Raw genomic sequence first — 22,254 nt, 5'->3', positions numbered from 1 at the left:
CTCTCAGGTAGTGGGGGAACCAGGAAAAGGGGACATCCCAAAGCCTTGAGACGAAGATAGAACAAGGAGGGTGTTCAGCACCGCCCGATGCTGCTGAGAGCTGAGCGAGGGGCTGAGGAGAGAGAACTGACCGTCCCCTTGGGCTTTGGCCTGATGTAGGTCGTCGGTGACATTGCGAAGGATCCTATCATTGCTCTGAGATAGGGAGACAAGCACAGATTGCTTAATAATACAGGTTTTTGGAATTAGCCAGAAGACGGTAATAGCTACCATCCATTATGACTGGGTATGTCCCAGGTGTTTTATGAACATTACCTCCTCTCATCCTCTAAACAACTCTGTGAGGCTGCCAGGGCTGCCAGAGTCACTTTACTGATGAAGAACTCGAAATGAAAGTATTTCAATGAACTAGAGTCATACCCCGTCAGGGGCAAAGCCAGGGTCCACACAGAAGCTGTTCGACTGCAGAGCCAGACCTTGCCCGTCTTGATGAAATATTTCTCACAGTGAGTCTGAAGTCCAGGTGTCCTGCTGGCCAGCTGAGTGATGTTGGGTGGCACTCCACTTCTCTAAGACTCAATTCCCTACATTTTTCATAAAATGGATTATCTTACAGAGAGAGAGGGTTTGAGAGCATTAATTGAGTTATTGTATGCAAAGCCTGACACGCGGTTACCGTCTGGTGCAACCACCTCATTTCACAAAGAAGGAAGCCCAAGCCCCAGAGAACCTGTCTCAGGCACATGGAGCGTCCGAGGGAAGACCGTGCAGATATCCTGACCATCTCCAGAGCTCTGGGCTGTGAGGACCTTTGACCAGCTCTCTTTCTTGGAAGCTCCCTACCTAGGGACCAAAATACCCTTGGATGTAGTTCCAATGCACTTGACAGCCACTCAAAATCATCCCCGTTCAGGCAACAGATAACTCACCATGTCATTCCCCGCCAGATGCCTTTTGAAGCAGCACTGTTCCCAAGAGTGCTCCGTCACTAGAGTGACAGTCCCTCATGTTGTACATCTCCCCAAAGCTGACACTCTGCTTTTGTGTTTTCAAATGCCCGAGACAGATCACAGAAAGTGCCAGTGCATTCCAGAAGGCAGGAGAGTACCCTTTAGGCTTTCCTCCGGCTACATGGGCGGAAATGTCTGATGACGTTTGCTTGTTTGTTCATTTATTTATTTCCTTTCCAATCTTCTGCAGCCACGGTTTGGTGAGGGAGAAAGTTCTGAAAGGCGGAGTTGGGTTTTGAATCTTGGAAACTTTTGTGGTGCCTTAGACTCAGAATCACGAACAGCGACCGTAGAAGGGACTCAGAGAGTGGCCTTTATACTTGGGGATGTCAGGGGACTATGAGACCCCTTCAGGAGCACCAGTGTAGCAAGAGGAGGCTGGGTTAGGATTCTGGCTTCTAACCCCAGCCCTTATCTGAATAACTTTGTCTTTATCAGCTTCACACACAGGGCTTACTGTAGACAACTTCTAGGAGAAGGCTTCTCATTTAAAAATCATTGATCTAATCTACCTTTATTATCTTACAGATAGGGAGACTGAGGTCCATATAGGGGAATGGATTTGTCCCATCTACAAGAGCAAGCCCATCCCAGAACTTGTGCTGGGGCTCCTGTCCCCAACATCCCACAGAGTTTGTGTCCCCACTCAGTTGAGATGTACAGGTTGACTTTAACTTTTGACCTAATGTCCAGCATGGGGATCAGTGAAACTTTGCTCTGTAGGATTAAATCATAAAGATTTTTCAGTTTTACAGGCTTGTCAGTCTCTGTTCTTATAGTGCAAAGCAGCCACAGACAATATGTGCATGGTTAAACACCCCTGCATTCCAGCAAAATGCTCTAAATATAGGCGTTAGAGTTGGTGTGGGCAGTAGCTTGTTGACTGTGCTGTAGCGCAGTAAGAAAGCAAGCAGTGGGGTATGGGTTGGTAGCAAGAGATCTCACACACACACACACACACACACACACACACACACACGAAGAATGGATTAATTATTGATTTGAGAGCTCAGGGTGTTGGAGGGATGGACAGCAGACCTAGTCACAAAACAGTGGGACAGCTGATAACAGATCAGGGCAGGACAGATAACAGGGCAGGACAAATTCTGCCTGAAGTCATGGATGGGGTATCTGGAAAGGCTTCAGAAAGAGAACTTTGAGTTGGCCTGGGGTCATTTTACTAAACCCAGAAGAGGAAGAACTTCTCAGTTGGAGGAAATGAGGGGTTCATCAGTTGGAGGAACTACAGGGGCTGGGGAAGGACTAAGAGGTGTGAGAGGCTGGGGACAGATGGTGAAATTTCTGTGAGACCCGTTGAGAAGACTGAACTTTATTCTTACGGACAATTGGGAGCTGTGTAAGGGTGCAGCATGAAAATGAGGCATTTCATGGATTGCTACGGCACCTTGGGGTAAATGGAGCATTGAGGTTTGGGGCAGGGAGATACATGAGGAAGTTATTGAAACCATCCAGGCGAGAGATGATGGGTCAGCATTCATGGCTGTCTGCACGGTGGCCACTTCCCCACAGACATGCCAGGCAAGAAGGGTCCATGTACCAGAATGTATTTTTTTCCAGAGAAGGTATTTAAATGGCCATCGGGTACATGAAAAGATACTCAACCTCACTAGTCCTCAGGGAAATGCAAATCAAAGCCAGAATGAACTATCAGCTCACACCTGCTGGGATCGCTATTATTAAGAACAAAAACAAAACAAGGGATAAGAGTGTTGGTGAGGATGTGGAGAAAGGGAACCCTGTGCACCATTGGTAGGAGGGTAATTGGTGCAACCACTGTGGAAAACATTATTAGGTTCCTCAGAAATTACAAATAGATCTACTGTATGGTCGAGCCATTCTACTGCGGGGTGTACATCTGAAGGAAATGGAGTCACCATCTCCGTGAGATATCACCAGTCCAGTGCGCATGACGGCCTGTTCACAACATCCCAGATATGGAAACTGTCCATGGACAAGTGGGTGAAGAAAGGGTGGTATATGTGTATAACAGACTCTGAAAACCACAAGAAAGAAGGAATTCCTGCTATTTGTATCAGTGTGGATGAAGCGTGAGGGCATTAGGCTGAAAGAAATAAATCCAAGAAGGACAAATGCCGTATGATCTCAGGTACCTGTGAAATACAAAGAAGCCAAACTCATAGTAACAGAGAACAGACTGTTGGTTGCCCGGGGTGAGGGGAAATGGATGAATGTGGTCCAAGGGTTCAAAATTCCAGTTACAGATGAGTTAGTTCCGGGGAGGTAACTGGGAGCTCAGTGATTATTGTTAATGATACAGTGTATCATTGCAAGTTGCTAAGAGAGTACTTTTAAGAGTTCTCACTGCACACACAAAACAATTGTTAACTAAAACTTGGGAGAGGAGGGCCTGGGAGGCTCAGCCCATTAAGGTCAGCCTTCAGCTCAGGGTTGATCTCAGGGTTCTGGGATGGAGCCTTGCATCAGGCTCCCTGCTCAGTGGGGAGTCTGCTTCTCCTTCTCCTTCTCCCTCTGACCCCTGCTTGTGCTCTCTTTCTTTCTCTCTGTTGTTCTCTCTACCATAAATAGATAGATAGATAGATAGATAGATAGATAGATAGAGGTGCCTGAGTGGCTCAGTGGTTTAAGCCCCTGCCTTTGGCTCAGGTCATGATCTCAGGGTCATGGTATCGAGCCCCGCATCAGGCTTTCTGCTCAACAGGGAGCTTGCTTCCCACCCCCTCTCTGTCAAATAAATAGATAAAATCTTAAATAAATAAATAAATAAATAAATATCTTAAAAAATAAAAATAAAAACATTGAAGTGATAGATATATTCATTAAGCTTATGGTAATCTTTTTGCAATATACACATATATAAAGCCATTATGTTGTATTGCCTAAACCTACACAATGTTACCTGTCAATTACATTGAAGTAGAGCTGGGGAAAAAAAAAGAAAAGATAAAAGAGAAGCGTCTCTGTATATAACTGGTGATGCATGTTCGTTGCTTTCTCATTGATTATTGGTTGACTCAGAGCCCGGAGACTTAAACTTAATGCCTAGCGACTTCTCATGAGCCATGTGAGGTTGGGAATGTCATTTAGCCTCTCTGAACTTCAGGCAGTTCCTCTTCTGAGTGACGATTATATACCGACTGCAGAAGATTGTTGTGAAGATTAAGCGGGATAATGTATGAAAGCTCCACTTGAAATCCTTGTTTTTTTAATGTACGAATACATAGCAAAGTGTTTTTCTTCTAATATAAATGGAATTCGCGAAGAGATTAGGCCTGAAGAGAGATTTATCCTTGCGGTGATAGGCACTGTTCTTGAAGTTGTAATCCACGGTGGAAGTTGGGGATCATTTTGACATTTCTCATGGATCCTCAGGATCGTCTCCAAGGCTAGAGAATGGGTTTGAAGATGTCTCCAAGGCTGGAATTTTAATAAAATGTGCGTTCCTTGTAAAGGACACTGCTTGCGTGAAAATTTGCTAGATGCTTCATATAGAGATTGTTGCTAACCCGGATGCCACGTGAGGATTGCATTATTTTAAATTTGATTGATGCCATTCTCTAGTGCATTCCTGAAAGAAATACAGTGAGGTCAGGTGACTCCCTGCCAGACTTAAGCGATACTTAGCACGATGGTTATTCAGTAAAGATGTTCTTCTGAAATGTGTAGGAGGCACCCGTGCAACCAGATTCAGTCGCACACGGAAGGGTCTGCATATTCATTTTTCCCAATTGTTACCGAGAGTCCAATTTTAATTTGTTTGCTATTTCTGCTAATACCAAGCCCTACTTAGTATACCCACTGGAAGTCCTTAAGAATATTAACAGGGAATCCTCCTAGAATTGCTACAGAGTTTCTCAATATTTGTGAATTACCCTGACAGGCTTTTAGTTTTAACTCATATTAAGTAGATTTCATTATTAACAAGAATATGTGCAAATTAAAATGAGTCCATTAACATCTTAAATACACGGCATTTTTTTTTTTTTTAAAGAAAGCAAGTGGGGAAAAAATTGAGAGAAGGCGTTTTGCAAAAACAAAGTTGCCAAAAATAGAAAAAAGAAGCCTAAGTTAACCATACTAATAAGGACATACTGAGTATGTTTTTCACCAAGTACTGAGAAATATTATATAGAAGAAAGTAGATTGGACCAGAAATCTGGGGCCTGGGTTTCAGTTTTCAGTTCCAGTTTTCAAAAAAACCAATCTGCCAACAGACAGCAATTGGTCTAATTCACCATATAGTCAACTTGTCAAAGGACAATTTCAAAGAATTTACTCAGAATGTATTTATTTTAAGCTGTTGGATGATTTTTAAAAAATGTTTAGAAGATTTCAGTGAAGTTTTAGGAGATAGGCTTTCATTTTGCCTCCAAAACAAGATTTTTTTTTCTTAAGATTTTACTTGAGGGAGGGAGAGAGAGAGAGAGAGAGATTGAACAAGCAGGGGGAGTGGGAGAGGGAGAAGCAGAATCTCTGCCAAGCAGAGAGCCTAACCCAGGGCTCGATCTCAGGACCCTGAGATCATGACCTGAGCTGAAGGCAAAGGCTTTGACCGACTGAGCACCCAGGCGCCCCAGGAATGAGATTTTAAGGACTGTTCTTTCCGAGCTGCCGGTGGATGGAGTTCGGTTGCAGAATCAATGGCAGGTGCCCTGCGGGGAGGGAGGAGAGCTTGAGCCTTGCAGCCCCAGATCAACCAGGCCTGCCCGTTGAACACCCCTATAAGGTGTTCTTTTGGGGGGAGAAAAGATTCCACTGTTAAAAGCAACAGAAACGCATTTTGAAATCAAACGACTTAAAAAGACAATCACGCGTTCTTGGGAATAATTAGTTAAGACTTTGGGAGCACTTACTATGTCTGTCCCAGAGAGTGAATCCTCACTCCTGCCCTTTTGAGGAAGGGGACTGTCATCCTCACCTTACAAGTGAGAACATGTGCTCCGAGTGGCACCCAGCCCGGGCCTCTGACTCTCTGTAGAAAACCACACATTCCAGAATATCTCTAGGCGAGCTGCAAATGATCTGGTGAGGCTCTTTTGATCTCACGCATCTGGGGACCATCTCGGGGATTTTGGACCGCCTTTAGGACCACTTTGCAGCTTGCCCTTGAGCTGTGATCACCAGAGGCTACAGCTGCCCCCACATAAGCCTGGTCAGACCCCTCACCTGGGCTCTTCTTATTCCCGAATGGGTCTCCCTGCCTCACCTGCCTCCTTCCCACTCATTCCGGGAAAACACGTATACTGAGAACCACAGCTGTGGTGCAGGAAAGAGCTAGAAGCAGCGCACTGACCAACAAAATCTCTGCAATCGGCAATCACCCAGCCCCTAGGTCACCAGTTCTGCCCGATGAGTGCGTTCTAAGAGAACATTCTGGAGTTCTGGGCTGCACCGCTGTGCCTCCAGCAACAGCACTGGATCGGACACTTACCGATCCGTGACGAGGGCAGATCTTCTGTTAAATTCTTACCACGAAAGAACAAAAACAGACACAAACAAACACGAGCGCAGAGCCTGCGCACGGGGATCCCCATGCTGGGCTTGCCTCAACACGTAGAACCTGAGAGCTCTGTGGTCGCAGACAGGGAGACCGAGGTGCGGGAGGTGAAGTTACTGGCCGAGGTGCGCAGATGGTCACTCCCCACCACCTGTTGCCTCCCCGCCTCTCCTTGCTGAGCTCTTGCCCGTCCATCCCCGGACCCCAGGACCTGCCACCTCTTCCAAACCCCTGACTCTGGGAGCAGCTCAGCTCTTCGGCTCCCGGACGAGTGTGTCTGCAGTTCTGAGTTCACTTTCCGAGTGTACTTCTTCCCTCTCCTGCTAGGGCATGAGGCTTCCCTCGTGCTGTTCCTCCAAGCCGTCCCCCTAGGACCGGACGCGTTCCTCTGCCGTTTCGGCCAGCCTGGAGGCCATTTCTTCCCGGTAAGTTCAGTCCTTCCATTTGTTCTGACTGATCGCTCTGGGGGCGTGTTTGCCGTCGTGCTCCAGAATTGTCTTCGTGGGGTAACCACAGCCGTGTGGCGGGGCCGGTGCGTACCCCGTCGGCCTGCTCAGGATCCTTCCCAGCTGTCTTTCATCAACCTGCCAGCCGCTCGGAGCCCAGCTGCTCCCCTCCCGGACCCTCCTCCGCTGGCAGCCCACCTTGCCCTGCCCCAACACAGGGCTAGTTGTCTGGGCCCGTCTCCTTAATGCCGGACCCCACCTCCTTGTGGGCTAGCCCTGCTCTAGGGGCTACTAATCATTGCTATTTGGGGCAGAGATTGGGGAAAAGACCAGGTCACATTTTCCCCCTACATGAGGATGCACTTCAGCCAACTGCCGGGATATCCAAGAAGGCCAGAGGGGTCCATGAGGCTGAGGGCCGGGAGAGGCTGTTTGTGCTTCTGGGCACAAGGAGGAGGAGTCAGAGCAGAAGTGCTCCCCCCACCCCCACTTCTCTTCCTCCTCAGGAACACCTGCCTGCCTAGGCTGCTCTGTCTGCCCTGCTAGAGAGCACCGTGGCTCCCTAGAGACGCCCCCATCCTAATCTCTGGGACCTGTGGGTTTGTTAGTTAACACGTCAGAGAGGAATTAAGGGTACAGATGGAATTAAAGCTGTTAATAAGGAGATTATCCTGGATGAGCGGAGGGCCCCTCGTGAACGGTGTCCTTAAAAGTAGAAGAGAGAATTGGAAAAGCCGTCAGGAGAAGGACTCTGCTCCGTGTTGCTGGCTTTGAGGAAGAAGGGGACCTTCAGGCAAGGGACGCAGGCAGCTCGTGGAAGCTTGAAAAGACAAGAAAAGGAACCTCCCCCGCCCCACCGGGAGCTTACAGAAAGCAGCGTGCCTTGCCAACATCCTGAGCTTAGCCCGGTGAGCCCCCATGTCCGGCTTCTGACGGACAGAATTGTGAGCTGTTACATTGGTCTTTTTAAGCCCCTGAGTTGGTGATAATTTGTCACAGCAGCAGTAGAGAACTAATACGGTCTATAAAGCCTTAAATACTCTCCCTTTGTGAGCCTTTGGTCAATCAGAGGAAAAATCCAGTTTTTCGAGTTCACCTATTGTCGGTTTTCAGGTTTGAAATGGTACCCGGGGCTGCAGACGTGGGTGTTTCCTTTTCTCACCCATTGTTCAGGCTGGCGGAACTGCTTTCCAGCGGTTTTCAGATGGTGCTAGGATTTCCTTCAGCTGTGGAAAAAGTTAAGCTCTGGTCAGTCGGTCAATTTGGTTTTGCCTCTGAAAACTCTTTCAAGAAAGCAATTTTGTATTTGAACCAACTTGGTTACAATTGGGAAAGATAGCCCTGGTTGCTAAGAGAAGCCACCGGGGTGTTTCCATGGGAACAATTGTTTTAAAATCAGGAGTAACAAGCGCTGAGCAGAAGGAGCTAAGGTAGGGGAGAAAGCTACCCAGTCCCTGGTCCTCATTAGGGAAAACAGCCTGAGGTTTCCTGCTGATTCCAGAAGTCCTGCAGACATTGTCCTGCTACTCTGGCAGCCGTAGTAAATACACGGTTTTCAGATTTAGACAGATTTGGGTCTGAATCCCTGGTCTGCCCCTGCCACCTGTGAGACCCACAGTGAGCCGCAGGACGACTCGGGGACTCCTTTGTGTTGATCATGAAAGGGCGATGACAGTAGCACTTACCTCCTGGAGTGGCTGTGATTGCATGAGACAACATGCCCAATTTGTTTAGCACAGAGCCTGGTGAGTAGTAAGAACTCAGCCCCTCCTGGTGCCGTTACACTTAGACAAGAGGCTGTGGTTTCCAGGGCTCTAGATAGTTCCTCCAAACCAATGTGGAGGAGCAGCTTTATAAAGATTTGCAAACCATCAGGCAGGGATAAGTGGTCCTCCTGCATGTTACCAGTGGGCAGCTCACCTTGAGCCAGCCGCACCTGAACTAGTCTCTGCCTTGCACGATGAACGAGGCCAGTGCTCCTATGCTCTCCTGACAAAACTGTCAAAGCTTTGACAAGCTGCCGTCCTCTTCTGTCTTCCTCTATCTATGAGCCAATAACAAGCAGCTTGAGGGATGGCTTGAGGGATCAGCTTTGAAGGACCCTGCTCTAGGTGGCTCCCCATTTACCCTGGGCAGCTTTTGTGGGATCTCTCTGATTTCACCAAAAGGTGACCATTGAGAAAGACAGGAGACAGTGCAAGTGGGGCCAGGTGCACAGGGACTTTGAAGCCTGGCTGACCAGCTTGCAGACAAACCACCACAAGGGGAAAGTGCTCAATGGTGTGGGGGGAGCCAAGTCCATGCTGTGGAGCTGGGAGAGTAGCCAAATGTGGGCTTATGTTGGGAGGACTGGGCAGGAGAGGCAGTAAGGCAGGACCAGTCGTCAGCAGAAGGAAGGACCACCAGGGGACAGGGAGGGGTAGCGATGATGGAGAAGGCAGACCTGGGGCAGCTCTGCCCTGGAGTGGACATGTCCCTGGGTCCGCAAATCGAAGGGTGGTGCTAAGACATTGGACAGTCAGCCTCAGCCACCCGAAAGACCCAACTTACCACCAAGCAGAAAGCAGCCTTCCTGTTCAAGCTCGAGGAGAAGCTTGTGGGCCCAGAGTCAGGAAACGTCGTGCCTCTCAGAGTAACTGGTCTGTTCCTGTCTGAGGTCAGGACTGTGGAGTTGCTTAGGGACTCCCTTTCCACAGTGGCTGCTGAAAACCCTCGAGCCACACGCGTGGCCCACACCGAACATGTGTGCAATCACGGAGGCATGCACATTTGTCTGATTCAGGTCCGATTTATTTTATATTCCTGCTCTGGTTTGCTTTCTCACTTACACCTAAAAAATGTTGGCTCTTGCTTCTGAAGTCAAAAGAAAACGGATGCTTTGAAATTCCATATTTTCCTTCATTTTACTAATAACTGTTTTCTCCTTGTAAAATAGTATCATGTGTGGTAAAATGAGTGACCAATTCCCTCTGTGACTGTAGGAGATCAACAGTGTCCTAGCTTACACTGTATCTGTAGTGCAGTTTATAATCAGAATAGCACAGTCCTTGCTCTAAATGGAAAACTTAGGCAAACGTAAGGAAAGCTCATCTCGAATCCCACCTGTGTTAAAATTTTGGAACATAGGTCACCAGAATGGAAACCAGTCTTTGGCCTTGAAGTTCCATGAACTTAACGGTTCAGCTGCTCGGCTGGGGTTGGGGGGAGGGGGACATCCCTGCATCCAGCAGTGGTGCCAGAGGCGCGACTGTGTACAGGCTGCCCCAGACAAGGTAGACCCCGCAATAAGACTTCAACTAAAACCCATTCAACAATTCAACAATGGGCTATTTCTGTTTCATGGGTATTAAATATAGCCACTCCCTGGTGGTTCAATGTCAGTGAATTCTGGAGTTTTCAAAGGAGTTTATGGGGATGAGTTGCTGAGACTAGGATGGCAGCAAAGGTAAGAAAAAAGAATACCGAGGTGCAGTAATATCGGCGAATTAGATGGCTGTCGCGCCGTCTCGTTTCAGGTCCTGGAGAGGCTGGGTATAAATACTATGAATTCGCTAACATGGCCTTGCTCGTTAATTTAGGCTTTGATTAGCATATAGTCATGTAGTGCTTCGGAGTCTGAAGACTGTTGGAGGAGAGGCACCTAGCTGGCTCAGCCAGTTGAATATTGGACCTTTGGTTTCCACTCAGGTCACGATCTCAGGGTTGTGGGATCGAGCCCCTCGTTGGGCTTCATGATTAGCACAGAGTCTCCTTGAAATTCTACCTAGGCTTCTGCCACTCCCCCACTTCCTACAATAAATACATATGTCTTTAAAAAAATGCAGAATGTCAGAGGAGACTTCTTCCTACGTCTGGAATCGTTACGATCCTCTAGTCATTCAACTCCTCTTAACTAAGTCACGATTTCATGGCTATCATGTCAAGGATTAGTAAGATGACTTATTCATGGTCCTTGTGGAGTGACCATGCCATGGATGATAATTCATGTTTTGTCTCCCCGAGGTTTTGGAAGCACAGAGAAAGAATGAATGGAGACAGGCCAGGGAAGCAGAGGACAGAGTCCCCAAAGGGTGGGAACGTCCCTAGACTGAGAAGAGGCAGTGTGACAGGGCGGGGTGGGGGGCAGAACTATCGGGTTAGTGAACAACGCACAGCTCAAAGGTGGTGGTTGGAAAGATCACAGTGAGTTTGAGTTACTCCAAGTGTGGTTGGAGGTTCGATGCAAACAGCAGAGGTGTGGCCCCTCCTGCCTCCTGTCTGGGAGGCCCCACCCCCTCGGTATGGAGCTCCGCACCCAAGTCCTGCTCTTGTGCTCTCCGTATGGGCTCTGTTTTCTGGGCTGCCTACAGCTGAGAGAGCATGCAAGGAATTTGAGAGTTAGTAAGTGCTCAGTAAATGTCTGATGCTTTCCTGATCCCTATCACCGGCCACCATATTTCTATAAAGTTATGTCGCTTGAATTTGTGTGTCTCTTTGAGGGTACGTCTGGAAGCCTAACAGCCAAAGGGAAGTATTTCCACCCTGGATTAAACCTTTTTATTGTAAATAGATCTTAAAAAAAGGAGGTAGGGCAGTTGGTTGAGTGTCTGACTCCCGAATTCAACTCAGGTCATGATCTCCGCGTTTTGAGTTTGAGACCCCACGTCGGACTCCGCACTCTGCGTGGACTTTGCCTGAGTCTCTCTCTCTCCCTCTCCTTCTGGCCCTTCCCCCTACCCCTCTACAATAAATATATCAATCTTAAAACAAACAAACAAACAAACATAAAAACCCTTTTCATTGTAATCCCAGAAGACCTCTGTGTGTGGCTCAGTAAGAGAGAGCACTTCCCTTCATGACAACTTGCCACAAGAGAAGCTTGACTCCTTTCCTGCTGGGTCCAGGATCTCTGCCCCATACTCAAATCCCAGGACACAAGAGGCAGATGAAAACAGAATGACCCAGGCAGGAGGCCCCCACTGCTGTGAGTTCTGACACAGGAGATGGTGTCCCCCTGGAGAGGGGGGTTTACGGACGAGCGTGTGGAAGTGGAGTCATTTAGCCAGAAAGACATCCCTTTGGTTCCTTTTGTGGGGATTTGCTGATGTGTCAGGAATTGTTGCCCGGCGGGCTTACCAGACCATAGTCCGCAAACCCGCGGTATTTATGTTTTGAAATGTCAGACCTTTTGAGTTTAAAAACAGACTTTAAAGAGTTTGAGAAATTTGTCAGTTAATCAGCACCCTGTGCTCAGAATTAAAGCACAGGGTGGTTGGGATTTACCCCATCCACAGATGGCTCTGGCTGGATACGATTATTTTTTTCTCCGTGGTGCTCAGATACCCATTTGTCCGAGTTTTTTGGTAACTTACTGTTTGGCATTTGGTGGACATAGTCCAGCATTGCAGTGGGTCTGCCGGTCATGGCTTTTTCATGGGTGTTGCTGTTAAATTCAGAGTGACGCCCACTGGGTTTTTTGACCATGGAGGGATCGGGTTCTCATCATCTGATAGTCGCTGATGGACTCACTGACTGACAGATCTATGGTCTGGATTCTGTCCCCTCGGTCTCCTGATTTCTGCCTGAGCAAAATACAGGTTCCTCTGTGCTTTAAATAGCCTTGTTGAGGGGCACCTGGGCGGCTCAGTCGGTTAAACATCCACCTTTGGCTCAGGTCATGATCTCGGGGTCCTGGGGTCAAGCCCCGCGTCGGGCTCCGTGCTCAGCAGGGAGCCTGCTTCCTCCTCTCTCCCTCTGCCTGCCTCTGCCTACTTGTGATCTCTCTCTGTCAAGTAAATAAATAAAATCTTTAAAAAATTGTCTCACTTATAACATCCAAGCAGTTCCTGTCTACTTCCTCAAATAATGGCAAAAAAGTGTCAATGCTACTATTTTGGATTTTTTTCTTCTTGATGGTGAAAGGGGCCCCCTACCCCACACTCCAGAATGTTGGGCAACTTTTCAGATGCGATGGGAGGTGTTCCTTTCAATGCTCGCCTGTTTCCTGCTCCGCGTGGGACACGAGCCTGTAAATGATTCCACTGCTCTGAAAGTCCCATCGGCTTGGAAAATGACCAAGACATGTCTGCTCAGCTATAGCTGCGCTGTGTTTCTGAACCCTGCTGCTCCAACTGGAGGGAACGGAGGCGCAGAAGGAAATCGGCTTTTCTCAGATCCCATCTGTCTGGTTTGCTCTGCGAAGTCAGAGGCAGGGCCGGAATGAGAAGCCCTCGGTCAGTAGACCTCCTCAGGAACACGCCTGTGGCCAGTCCCTGTTCCATGTTTTCTCTTTCCAGTCCCTCCTTCCTAGGTTGTCCTTCAGGATTTGGATTTTCAAGACATTCCTTTTACGGTTGTCTGTACGTCCTAGCTATTTCCTGCCACCTTGTTGACTCTCTGTTCCCAGGGTGACAGACCGGCCCTTCTGCTTGCTCGCTGATGTCTGGCTCTGGTCCGAACGTTTCCGGTCCTCACGTCTAGCCAGCCCAGACCACGGCAGGTCCTGCGTCCACCATACGTGTCTGGAATCTCAGATAACTCATCCACGAACAGACATGACCGTGTTGGGCTTCAGACTGATGCCTCTCTGTCAAGGCATAAATTCTGTCTCCTCTAGACCACCTTGTGTTGCAACCTAAGGCATGTCATTGAGACTCCCTGCATCTCCGTGTCCTGATCAGTATCCTGATGGTGCACCAATTCAGGCTTTCCAGGAGACCGATGCCAAGAGGTCGTTAGAAGTATGAGAGCTTTACTCATGAGGGATGGATCGGGGCAGCCAGGGAAGCTTTCAGACCAGTACGGCAAGACAAGGGAAGATGTCAGACGACGACGCAGGCTTGACGCACGTGCCAGAAGAGGGGGAGGAGGAACTACAGGTGGGAAGAGCTTGAGACAGTGGTGCAGCTTCTGGAAGGCCTCGGCCAGTTGAATGGGGAGCTCCAGTGCGGGTTGCCCAGGGAGAAGTCCTGCATTGGGACTCAACTGACCAGGCCCTGGTGCCCCCTCCAAGCTCAGTTCTTGACTGGGGACCCTCTGGGAAGACGGTGGCCTCAGCCAAACATTGCAGCTGGAAGCTGTCCTCGGATTACACTCCTCACGGTGAGTGGAGGGGCATCTTCTTCCTGGAAAGGAGAACTGAGTAGCATGTCTTCACAGCTGCCCTCTTATATTTTTTGTCTTGTTTTATTTTTAAACAAAAGTTCAGAGCAAAACTGTCTCTGGCTGTTTTAATTCAGGCTACACGTACCTCCTCACGAGCCTCTTAATTGTGTGAACATTTAAGGGCAAGCATGAGGGAAAACATGCCATGTTTCCTGGAGCCCAAGACATGCTTCCCCCTGAGCATCTGACTGCATGGCGCCAAGGTTGGCATCCCAGGCCAACGCTCTGCTCTGAGTTGGCCAACTTAGAGCCCCGGAGATGAGACCTGGGAGATCTCCGGACACGTGCAGATGGGGGCAAGTTCTGGAGCAGCCTGCCCCCTGCGGGGAAGCTGGAAGTCCAGGGAAAAGCTGGCAAGGGGGCTGCTTCTCACTTCCCAGGAAAGGCTTGACTCCCTCCCTGCCAACTCCCCTTCTGGGCTCCCATCCAGACGCCGCAGCCGATGATGCCTAAGATCTTCATGGATTCCTGACTTGCCATTTAGGTTTGAGGGAGTCTGATTTTAGAAAAACCCAGTGCACTTCTGGTGTTTTAGATGGTGAGATGGGGTTTAGAAAGAGGCTGCATGGGTCCCAGGCCAGAAGGCACCACCCCCGAGCAGAACAGAGTCAGGTCATCCACTGATGGCACCAGGCATGGTCCATGGTCCCATAGAAGCTGTCTTGCCTTCTGTCCTGAAGCCAAACTCTGAATGTCCTGCTCTGTTCCTTCCTTCTCCGTCCAGCTCTGCATTGATCTCCCGTCTTCAGACCGTGACTGGTTCTCCCTGGTACCACCTGGCACACCAAGCCAGCCCCTACTTCTCTGGTTTGACCTCTGTGCTGTCCTGGTTTCCTGCATGGCGCTTCCTAGTATCCTAGGATACCCTGCCTTCACTTCTTTGGCTGCTACCCTGCCATCCGCTCAACTTCGAGGGGACAAGTAGTATTGTGTTGTCTGGTTTGAGGGAAAGCATTCACTTAGAAAGGAGGTAAGACTGGGACATTCAAGATCATAGGTCAGGGCATTGGAAAGGGAGACGGATAAAAAGGGAATACTGGTGATTAGCAATTTGGGATGCACTTTGGAACAGGGACATCTGTCACTCACTTCCATGAAGCAGGACCAGGTTGACTCGGTGGAGTTGGTTTGTTGGAAGGAAGGGGACATCTGCCTCTTTGCTGGTTGGTGAGATATGTCACTTGGGTCCCCCTTGAGGGATAAAGGGTTTATTCCTCTGCTGGTAGAGCCCTTAACCTTCTGTTCTCTGTAGAAAATACATTGGCTGAAGAAAGCTACCGCACCCGACATCACATACCCCTTCTGGGGTAACCTGCACCCAGTGATTTTCCAATGCAAGAGTTAAAATCTCCATCCCTCTCTCCTGGAGAGCTCTGTGGTTCCAACCCCGCTTGGTCTGGTTGCTTCCCAAGTTTCCTCCGGCTTGCTGAGAACTTCCTTCAGATTCCACGAGGACTCCCTCCTGTCTCTGCCCCTCCCACCTCTCTCCCAGGCTGTTCACCAGCCGTTCACTTCCTAGTCCACATTCTCTGCATTTCAGCAGCCGCTTCCCCGGGAAACCCCACCTCTGACGCCTCTATTTACGATTCTACCGTATTTTAGACGCGGGGTTTTCGTAGTGATGATCTCCAGCTTGTAGCCTCCATCCGTCACTGTGAATTATGGCTGTTAATGGTTCGAATCAAATACTCATCGAAAACCTATGCTATGTAAAGCCCCGCGCTGAGTGATGTCTCTAGGCATTTGCAGATTGCTGCAGCGTACTCTTACGGAGTGGGAGATGATAAAATTAAACTGGACTATTTTGAGCCCGGGGGAGGATGCCAGGCACAGGTGGGGTCCCTAGGGAAGGGAAGGGGTCCAGATGGGGCCTTGCCTCAAAGAGCGGTAAGCGGAGGTTCAAGCGTTGGTATTCCAAGGAGGCAGTTGGAGGTGCAGAAAGGATTTGGGTCGGGGCTGAGTTCAAGGTGGGAAGACCTAAGTAATTGGAAAGGGAATAGTGCTGGATAGCCATTTGGGAGGTGTTGGGAGTTGGGACCTCTGTCCTTCACCGCCACGCGGCAGTCCCGGGTTGACTTGGCTGAGCTGGTTTGCTGGAGGAGGTGGGGGAGCAAGGAACCTCCGAGCGCTCACGGTTCATTGGGAATGGAAGCCAGGAAACGAGTGGGGGCCCAGACCTCTGGGAAAGCGGCTGGCTGCATCGACGCGGACGATCGAGGTCCAGCCAGTGGGCCTGGGCTACTGAGAGGCTCCCGGGCAGGAATAGAAAGGCACGTGCCAAGTGGACTGAAGTAGCAGCTCTGAGCATGGCGTGGGCAGGGCGAGGTGGGTGCCGGGAGATGGGTATCTGGTTCACGCTCTGAAACACCGGTGCTGTCTCTGCGGCGAGGCTGAGCTAAACCCGAAGGCAAACAGCAGAAGAAATGCACGCAGCCTAACTCGGGCAAGGCCAAAAATATCTTCCAACTTCGCTTCCCTGGAGTGTTGCTGTTTGGGAGCCGGAGCTGGCTTTTTCTCCGGCGCTTCCCTGTGGTTTCCTTGCTCCTGGAGACTCCCTGGCTGGTAGTGAACTTCACCCCTGGATGCCTAGTTGGTTCCATGGGTGACCTGGCCAGCAGTCCCTCATGGCCCAAAACCGCCATGGTCATGCTGGTCCATCTCACACAACCATCAAGCTGTCGTAGGGACGAAGTGGAGGCAGGTGCATTGTGCTGATCTGTAGATGGGTCTCGACCCTACAAGTGGCATTGGAGGGACTGGAAGAATGAGCACTAGTTTGCTCTGTCGGCCCAAGGATCTGAGGGAGCCACACAAAGCTCTGGAGGTTAAAGAAATAACGGTGCCCTTGTAGACATGCTGATGGGTCATGGTGGATGGAGCGGGGGTGGGGTGGGGGGGGAGGAGCAGGACTTGTAGACATGTGGGCTCAGAGGGAGCAGAGCCTTGGTGTCTCAGGGCAGGATCCCCAGAGTAGTGGGAAACTGTGGGAGGGTGCGGAGCAGATTGGCTTCTAGATCATTCGAGCAGAAATGCGAAGGGTCAAGAGGCAAACTGTTGAGAGGTGTTAAGAATAATCCAGGAGCGGAGCGCCCGGGTGGCTCAGTGGGTTAAAGCCTCTGCTTTCGGCTCAGGTCATGATCTCAGGGTCCTGGGATCAAGCCCCGCATCAGGCTCTCTGCTCCGCGAGAAGCCTGCTTCCTCCTCTCTGCCTGCCTCTCTGCTTACCTGTGATTTCTCTCTGTCAAATAAATAAATAAAATCTTTAAAAAAAAAAAAAAGAATAATCCAGGAGGGAATGATGCGGACCTCGGTGATGCCGGCGTCCATGGACAGGGAAGGTGAATGCAGCATTTGGAGAGAACAAAGAACAAAGCAGAGTTTGAAAGGTGCCCACTGCAGTCCATGGGCAACTCAGACAGCAGACCAGCAAGGAGTGCCCAGGAAAGAGTCTTGCTGCAGAGTTGATCTAGAAGGACCTGTGGCATCGGGACCTATTTTGACCTCTTGCGACAGTGAGCTCCTGCTGGTTCTAAAGACTTTTTTCCCTCCATCTAGCTTCGATGTCAGCAAGCCCAGCCAAAGATCAGGATAGAAGGAATGTTTTCTGATTGGTCAGTAAATAGAAGCTAGTCTAGATGAGGGCTCAGAAGCTGGGTGGTTTGGTTGGTGAACCATCAAGTGATGGCACCCATTGACGGGTTGATAGCCAGGGATATCTGGCACCATGGTGCCCCTTTCTTCTGCTTGTGGCATTGACATGATTCTTGGTCCCCCAGGCAGGACAGTTCACCTGTAGATCCTGCTCTGGCATCCAAAGGGCGAGGACAAGTTCCTTTCTCTTTCTTAGTTTCAGCTCTCATCCCTGCAAACTAGTAATAGTTAGGCTGGGCTGTCATGAAATTCAAATGAGTCATGATCCCAGCACAGTGTCTGCCTTGTGATAAACTCCGTAAAGTTAGCCAATGCAAGTCTTGTCATATGGCTCTTTGTTCTGGAATGTTTTTGCCTCCTTGTATCCATAGCTTAGCTCCCTGGGATGTCTGGATTTGGGGGAGCTGCGTCAATGCCCAGTGTCGTGGCCGTGAGTACCTGACCACCAGAAAGGCAGCCACCACACCATCCACCCCCCCATCTGCCGTTCTGTCCCTTTCTCCTCTAGGTCCTTGCAGAGTGTCTGGAACAATGGAGGGAACCTATTTGATTACAGTCAAAAGTCTCTCTGGGAAGCTCCAACCCTTTCAGGGTAATTTGGTGTGATTTCATGGAAGTGAGCCTTGGGGAAAATTCAAATGTCAAGCATAATTTGGTACTTGAAACATGAAAGAAAAAGCCTTCTGATTTCTTTTCATCTACGTGTTCCGATTGCATTCTGTCCAACCTTCCCTCTTCTCTCTCAGGGGTCATTACCCCACAGTGGGGGCTAGAGGTGAAGCAGGAACAGCAGCGGACAGTCTTTTAACTGGCTCTCTGTCGGCGTCTGGTGTGGGCAGTCAGCCTCTCCACTCACCCAGACATCTCTGCTGACCCCGTTTTCTGAGAGCCGGCAAGCAGGATGCTCTCATGAACAGTAAATCTCAACAGAAAGATCGGCACTTACTTATACATTGTAGATGATGAGCTCAAGTTCTTATGAAATATTAACTCTACACCTATTCTATTGAAAGAACACAAAACAGGGGAGACCCTCTGCCTTTTTCAAGTTCAAGATGGTGCCTCGCCAAGAAGACCCTCCCTGCACCTGGTGCATGAGTTTGAACTGTCTGATTAGCCAGACCCTGAAGGCGAGGCAGATTTGTTGTATGTCAGCTGTGTGACCAGCACGTTGCCTCTCTATGCCAGCCCCGTGCTGCAGAGACGAGCGATGCTGCGTGTAAGCTGAAATAGACACTCCCGGCACCAACCTTCCAAGCAAAGAAGGAATATGGCTGCTGGTTCGCGTGCATCTGTCAAATCTCACGCAGAATGTCTGCTCTGGTCCACACTAAACCCACAACGGTGCAGAGAAGGAGATTCTGGGAAGCATAACATCTCGGCTAAAGTGGGACAGAAGAATTGTGAGACAAGGAGTATCAAAAAGTGTACTGGTCGGGGCACCTCGGTGGTTCAGTCGGTTCAACGTCCGAATCTTGATTTCCGCTCAGGTCATGATCTCAGGGTTGTGAGATTGAGCTCTGCATTGGGCTCCACGCTGGGCCTGGAGGCTGCTTAAGATTCTCTCCCTCTGCCCCTCCCCCTACTTGTGCACATGCTCTCTCTCTCTCTCTCTCAAAACAAAGTATATTGGTTAGGTACCTAGCTGGGCAGGACACTCAGTTATCGTAAATTGTCACTCGTCTTCCGTTTTCCCTCCTTCATCAGCCCTTGCTCTCCTGACTCCTTGACCTTAACTGAGGGGGAGCAGGAAGGGTAGATGGAGAGCAAGATAGGGACCCTGTGTGTGTGTGTGTGCATGTGTGTGTGTGTGACGGAGGAGGAAAGAAGATGGGACACGCCATTCTGAGACTGAAGAATATATAGTGGAGGAAACCTGTTTTGGATATCCTGGGCTGCTTTTCTTATTTTTTAGTGTGGATCATAGGAAATGTTCCCTAATTTACGGCTCAGATATAAGCGTCTGTCCTAAGGTGGGGTGAGCTGGCTTCTGAGGGAGCTGCCACTACCCTTGCCCACCTCATTCCTCTTGTCTTTTTTTTCCCTGGGGTTCATGGTAAGAACTTGGTCAGCCTTGGCAAACTGGGTCTTCCAGTTTTGATCAAGAAATTCCTTTTTAGGGGCACCTGGGTGGCTCAGTGGGTTAAGCCTCTGCCTTCCGCTCAGGTCATGATCTCAGGGTCCTGGGATCGAGTCCCACATCGGGCTCTCTGCTCACCAGGGAGCCTGCTTCCTCCTCTCTCTCTGCCTGCCTCTCTGCCTACTTGATCTCTATCTGTCAAATAAATAAAACCTTTTAAAAAAAAAAAAAAGAAACTCCTTTTTAGGGAGGATGGTTTTCCACCCATAATAAGATGGGACATTGCCTTGGGAGCAATAAATTGCCTCAAACACTGGGACACTCAGGAACAGGGAACTTAACTTATGTGGGAAATCTTGGAGACCATCTCATTACTCTGTCCTGTTGGGATGGGAGTTCTTGGTGCCCGGACACAGAGACGTGGAGTTTGCTTTGTAAGAACTCCTTCCAGGCTGGTATGTGTGGGGAGAGTCCAGTCTTTCAACAGTGAGACAGAAATTAATTAGCATGACTGTTTCCTGGGCCTAGAGGGACTATGGGCTGTCAAGGCAGGGATTTCCTTACCTGGTTAGCCTGGGTCTCCATGGTGCTCCTTCCCTGGACCCATTAGTTGATAAGGGTCCCAATCTGTGTATCTTTCTACCTACCACCTGATAAAGGGACATTAAAGTTCTATTGATTACAGGGCATATGCCTGTAAGTTGAGCAGCTTCCCAAAGACCCATATGACTTGGTTGTGTGGTTTCTTCAAAGGAAGAATTTTTTTCCACTGGTCCATTTCAAGATCACTTCCTCCTGTGTGGGTCTGGTCACTGACCGTGGTCCTTGTTTCCCTAGCCATAAGGACACTTGGATGGTGAGCTGCTTCATTGCTTGGGCTTGTACTGTATTAGGTCACCACAGGTGTGCACAAAGAGTCCTTCCCCCAGTGCTATGAGCTTCTTACCTCCTGAACAATGGTTCTCAAAGTGTCCTCTGTCGTTTGGGCACAAGCAGCATGAGCGTGACCCAAGAACTTGTTGGAAATGCAAATTCTTGGGCCCCCATCCTGGACTCACTGAATCAGAATTTCTGAGGCCTAGGAAACTAGCTTGACAAGCCCTCCAGGTGATTCGAATGGCATTTACTGTCTAGGAACCACTGCTATGTGGCTGGGAACAGACTGATTTTCTTGACGGCTACAACAGCTGCTCATTTTGCTCCCACAGTCCAAGGGACAGACGTGTATGTGATGTTAGAGAGATCCAGAACATTCGAACAAGAGAAGCAAGCTTTTCTTACCACTACCATTATCCAGATTCTTTGCTTTTACGGATAAAAATGTGGAGGCTAAAAAAAAAAAAAATGTACTAGTGTGTGTGTGTGTGTGTGTGTGTGTGGGTGGGGGAGCTGCCCCAGATCTCACAGTTAGTTGCAGGACTCAGAATGGCTTCTAGTTCTCTGCACTTCTCTGTATTCTATACTTCTGTGTACCTTGGATTGTAGGTGCTCATTGGGTGCATGGATGGATGGATGGATGGTAAGGAAGCTTGTTGACAGGAGACAGAGTGTGTCGGGGTCAGGATCTCACTTACCACCACCATTTTGGATGTATGGCCATGGGATAGTCATTGTATCCCACCGCAAAGTCTAAAAAAAATGGGAACAGCAATCCAAGTGCTGCCCAACTCCAGTGGGATGCAGGAAGATTGGCAAATGGTAGCATGGGCTCTGCCCAGGAAGCAGCAGCAGCAACAGAAGCAGCCACTGACTCCTTGCCTCCCTGTGTCCAGCTGTCCCGGCCACCTAGCTCGGGCAGGCAGGAGGGAATGAGCATGTCTCCGTGTTGTCACGTGGGCCACTGAATGCTCACCACAGTGGTGGAGGGGGCCAACGGTCCTTTTCTTTCATTGACTAATTCCGACGACAGCCTTCCCCAATCTGGTTCCAACCCTATCGAAACCAGTTGAAACAACCACTTATGTGATCATCATTTTATCACTTGGCTGCTATTGTAAATAAGGGATGGGGGCCCCGGCGCGGGCCCATCTTTACAACAGGTCCATCTAAATGCAAATGCAGATCCCCTGCCAAACAGAGAGGTGAAAGCTTTCCTATTAGCAGGCAGGAGATAGGAGAGTTAATTTAATGCTAAAACATTCCCATGCAGGGCGAGCAGTCCCCCTGTCGAGCAGCTGCCTCATTTTCTCTCCATGACCACTGTGCCCATAATATGGTAATTTTTACCTTTTTAAACTTTGCTGAAGGAAAAAGGCCAGTCCTCTATCTTTGGAAATAGCTCCTTCTGCATTCATTTTATCTACAAAAATGCAGGTATTTGTCTATTTGGTGAAGGAAGGGCCTGGAAAGCGCTAGAAGATGAAGATGACTTTGGTCTGTGACGTGTGGGTCTCCACGTCTGCACTTGACTCCGTGAACTCCCCACAG

The sequence above is a fragment of the Mustela lutreola genome, chromosome 17 (genome assembly GCF_030435805.1).
Source record: "Mustela lutreola isolate mMusLut2 chromosome 17, mMusLut2.pri, whole genome shotgun sequence".
NCBI lineage: Eukaryota > Metazoa > Chordata > Mammalia > Carnivora > Mustelidae > Mustela > Mustela lutreola.
This window is presented reverse-complemented; position numbering follows the sequence as displayed.